This window comes from Myotis davidii, unplaced genomic scaffold (assembly GCF_000327345.1).
Source record: "Myotis davidii unplaced genomic scaffold, ASM32734v1 scaffold88, whole genome shotgun sequence".
Lineage (NCBI taxonomy): Eukaryota > Metazoa > Chordata > Mammalia > Chiroptera > Vespertilionidae > Myotis > Myotis davidii.
In genome coordinates, this window is record NW_006300377.1 from 4,957,700 (window position 1) to 4,962,540 (window position 4,841).

Consider the following 4,841-nt stretch of genomic DNA (forward strand, 5'->3'; position numbering starts at 1 on the left):
CCAGGGAACTTTTGTCGTTGCTGGAAGGAGAGGACAGTCCCCTGAAGGAGAAGCAGGCCCCGGGGTGTGCCAGGTTTGGGGAGCAATATGCCCCCCAAAGGCTCTGGCCTCTGTTCCGTGCTGGGTGCGGACCTGACACTCATGGGGGAAAGTCACTGCTGAACACTTGGATCGGGGCTGTCATGTCCAGAGGAAGCATCTGTTTTGCGTGAGTTTCTAACAGTTGTTTTTTTGTTTTGTTTTTTAAATAAAGGAAGGTTTAAATTCACCTTCCTCCCTCGCTTTCCTCTTAGGTCTGCTACGGAAGTGTGTTCTTTTAATTATGCCCCCTCTGCCCACCACGGCTGCCACCACCATCACCAGCTCACGGAGCCTGGTGGCAGCTTTAGGCGCCCAGTGTCATGTCGCTTTCTCTGCACTAGAGATGGTGGAATAGCAGTTTACCACTAATACTAAGCTTGCTCTGAGAGCCTCTTCGAAGTGTGGGTGTGTGTGTGGAGGGAGGGGGGATGTTTCTATCACAAGTGCAGATGAAAACCTGGCTAATGTGCCAGCGATATCAATAGAGTTTTCTCTGAGTCTGAAGCCATTTCTTCTAAATCAAGGAAAAACGTAGTCACACATGAAAAGGACCAGGAACCAATTTGATTTTTGCAGGTGAAGTGCAAATTGCACTTTCATGTCGCTCTGTGATCACACAACCACCACTACGTAAATGCCAGGCACTCTATGGCTTGGGGATGCAAAGATGAACAAGATAATCGGTCCTTGTCTTCAAAGAAATCGTGGGAGAGACAAGTAAAATGACTGCAAAAGTAATGACAGCAGAATAGATGTGTGTGTGTGAAGAGCTGTGGGAGCAGAGAGGAAGGAACACGTAGCTGTCAGAGAGGGTCCAGGAAGGCTTTCCAGAGAAGAACACGATTAAGCAAGGTCTTGCAGGATGAATAGGAGTTTGCCTTTCAGAGGCTTAAAAAGTGTGGTATCTCTAGGCAGTGATATTAGATTGCAGCCACGGCCCTTTTCCTTTCTTGATAAAGTAACTTTCCAAAAGTAACCTAGAATTTCTAATTCCCGTCACAGTTTTCCTTCTTATTGCTCTTCCCCCTCATCAGTTTTTCTGAGCCTCACTCCTGATCCAACTTGTCACTCCTATCTTCCCAAGGAGCCAACACATGGGCATGGGCAAGGAACAGTGTGCATTAGCTCCAAGGAAGAGCGCTTGAGAACTGGGCAGCATGTGTGGCATTACAGGCATCATCTGGGAGGGCAGTCTAACTCATACAGTAAGAGGAAAGTAAAGGTCATGACCAGGGAGGCAGTGCTGAATGTGAAATCTGCATTTGGTCAAATTGTGAGACCCGGGGAAATGAGTGATTAGATCAGAAGCTAAAAGAATCTGAGGCAAGAGAAGGTCTGGACTGTGGTGTGGGTCAGGGCAAGCAGCTGAGAACTGACACCAGGAACCAGGCAGAAATGATAGAGCCTGCTGTTACATGGCACCAGCCGTGCAGGGCAGGGCAGCTTCCGGCAACTGTGTGGAAAAGGACAGCACCATCTCTAGGAGTATTTTCAGTACTTCTCTCTTCTGTTCTCTCTCCCTCCTTACTGTTACCCACTTCTGATCTGTTTCCACCCATGATTCACTTTCATTGAGCTTGTTTTACTGAGGTCTTTCGCCATCTGAGCCAAGAAAATCCTGTTCTGCTGCCTTAGTGTCCACCTCTAGAACTATAAGTGGTCCATTTTACCCTCTAAGCCATCAACTAGCCGGCCTGTTTTTACTTTCTGATCATTTACAAACAACATGGATGGATCCAGAGGTAGTAAAGTGGACCTCATCCCCCAAACTCACCTGTTTGAATCAGATCAAGGACTTTTTTAGCTTTGCTCAAACCAAAATTTATTTTTAGAATGGATTGTGGTGAATTTTTGGCAAATCTCTGTCTTGAACTATACTACAGATCAAGCTGTGTAAAGAAGGTGACCTTGGGGCAGTAACACCTAATGTGCACTGTTAAGATGGTCAATTCTGTCACCAGCGTTGCTATTTAAACTGTCTTCTCAATCAACTTATTTACCAAGTTCCTGCTTGTGTGCAAATACTGTGCCGTATCCGTGCTCTGGAAGAGACAGGAAAATGACAGAGCTAAATGAGGATTCAGTTCCCATTTCTACCAGTTACCTGCTATGTGACTTGGGCAAGTTATTGGACTTCATTTTTTCATATGTACTAATGTTACCTACCTTTCATATAGTTGTGAAGAGTGAATGAAATCACACAGGTAAAGCAGAAATGAAGTAAATTTTCAAAGTGCTAACTGTGGTATTATAGGAGTTGTAAAAAGAGAAAGGTCATTATGGTCTCTGATTATCAAGGAAGGCTTTTTCCACCAACATGGTGAATTTTGTTATATAAAGAGAATGAATGTGGATGGGATTTCAGACAGGGAAAATAACATTCATAAAACATAGGGCTGGAATGTGGAAGAAAGTTTTCAGAGGCCAATTGATCCGACTGACCAATCTGACAAGATCAGAAGGTTTAAGTAGAATTGTAGGATTGGAAGGGTTGGTTGAAGCCAGATTTTAATAGGCATTGGTGCCAAACTAAAGAGTTAGGACTTTATCCTGTATGATGGGAAGTCTAAAGATGATTGGTTAGGGAAATGTGAGGTCATGGAAGTAGTATTTTAAGAAGATTCTCAACAGTGTGGAGAATAAACTTTAGTAGGGATAGAAAGAGAACTGTACAATCAGTTAGTTATTAAAATAGCCTGGCATGAGGGGATATGGAATTGAATTAGGGTGACGTCTGTGAAAATAAAAAGGGATGGGTTCAACAAGTATTATAAAGGAAGTGTAACTAACTGGTTATGGAGGACAACAAATAAGGAAGAATCAAATATAGCCTTGAACACGGGTGACAAGATTAACAGAAATAGGACAGACAGAAAGGAAAGCCAGTTTGGGGGAGAAGTGGAGGAGTAAGTGCTAGATATCTTGAGGTGACACAGGAAATTGTAGGTGGACACATCCCATAAGTATTTGGAAGTGGGGGCTAGTGTTCAAAGGAGAGAAGTCAGGGCGTCTTATATTCAGAAGGTGATCATTGAAGCCATATGATTAGCTTAGTTCAACAGTGGTATAGAAATAGAACCGATTGTATAGGGGACCACGGGCTGAAGTTTGGAGATTTCCCACATTTATTTAGCCAGGTAGGAAGGAGGAATGGGGTCAGTATAATAGAAAATAAGGACTCTGAGAAGCAAAAGAATAATCTAATTTATTCACCCAACAAATGCATTCTCTTCATGACCTTTTGGGTACCTGATTAGACATGCTGTTAGCCATGAAGGTGTAGTACCTCTGCAATCAAAAAAGAAAGGGTTTCAAGCTGGAGGAATTGGTCAGCAGTATGAAACTGTACAGAAAAAGTGGGAGAGGTTAATCATATTTAGTAAACAGGGAGTCATTGTAACTTTTTGAAAAGAATAGTTTAAATTCAGCAGGGGATGGCAGTGGAGATACTGAACTCCTGATTAAAGAGGATTGTGGCAGGAGATGCTGATAAGAAATGAAGATAGCATGTAGGTCACCCTTTGTATGTTTGACAATAAAAGGAAAAAGAGAAATAGGGAAGTGGTTAGAGAAGGTGGAAGATTTGATCTTCCCTGCCTGCTTCATTATTTTAATTATCCTAAAATAGCATTCTCATTCTTTCATATCCTGAGTAGCAGTTCAGCAATTCAGTTCTTAAACGTACTGCTTTGATAATTATCTGTGCATTTCATTGAACAATAATAGTACAGCTTCCATTTATTGCTAACCTTGTGCTAAACACTTTCTATACATCTATTCATTATCCCACTTAATCCTCACAATACTGGATTACAATCATACAACCTCTTAGAAGCATGGAGAGACCAAGTAAATTGCCCAAAATCACATGATTAATGAGCGGCAAAGATGGGATTTAGCTCCAGTGTTGATTCTAAAGCTCTTCTAAAGGACCATGCTATACTGTCCCTAGAACAGGACCAGCGTCAGGGCCATGTGACCTGTTCAATCTCCAGAGCCCTGCGTATATGAGGGCCCCATACTTGGTTTAATGCTCCATTGTTGCTGTCTTGATATTCTGAATAATTTTTTAATAAGGGATCTGTATTTTTATTTTGCACTGGTCCCCACAAATATGAAACTGGTTCTGCCTAAATGTATCAGTATTGCCTCCTGAAGCTGGGAAAGTACTGTATCCTTTGTTTTGGTTGCATAGCTTTATGTCCTTGCTGTGTCATGGTACACAGTTACATTTTCCTGTAGTCCTCTCATTTTGGACTCCTGGTATAAAGGGCAAAAGAGGGATAATTTGAAGATCAAGTAGATAGCCAGTATGAAGAGAATAAAGAGGTAAGGAATTATTATTTTTTAAAATATCTTTATTGATTTCAGAGAGGAAGGGAGAAGGAGAGAGACATAGAAACATCAGTGATGCGAGAGAATCATTGATTGGCTACCTCCTATATTTCCCACACTGAGGATTGAGCCTGCAACCCTGGGCATGTGCCCTGACTGGGAATTGAACCATGTCCCCTGGTTCATAAGTCACAGCTCAACTACTGAATCATGCCAGCTGGGCTGGGGCAAGGAATTATTTACCCAGAATGACTTCCAGAAACACATCCATCATATCTTGAGAGTATTATTGATAGAGTTACAGGCCTGATCTGTTATTCCCAATTTAAATAAGAAATGAGTTCATTTTTATTCCTTTTGTAGTCATATATTCCCATTTGCTTATGGGAAGCTACGGAGACCATTTTCAACCTACTGAAACTGAA

General features: G+C 42.0%; 1 protein-coding gene across 2 annotated transcripts in view; it reads left to right on the plus strand.

Moving 5' to 3' along the window:
• Positions 1-28: 28 nt before the first annotated feature.
• Positions 29-4,841, plus strand: part of PHC2 (polyhomeotic homolog 2) — a 79,965-nt gene continuing 75,152 nt past the window's right edge. The window contains exon 1 of one of the 2 annotated variants that reach the window (XM_006777346.2): positions 29-208. The gene's annotated coding sequence lies outside the window, so the exon portion shown is untranslated. The remainder of the gene's footprint in view (positions 209-4,841) is intronic. The other variant, XM_015572847.1, reaches the window with a different exon arrangement.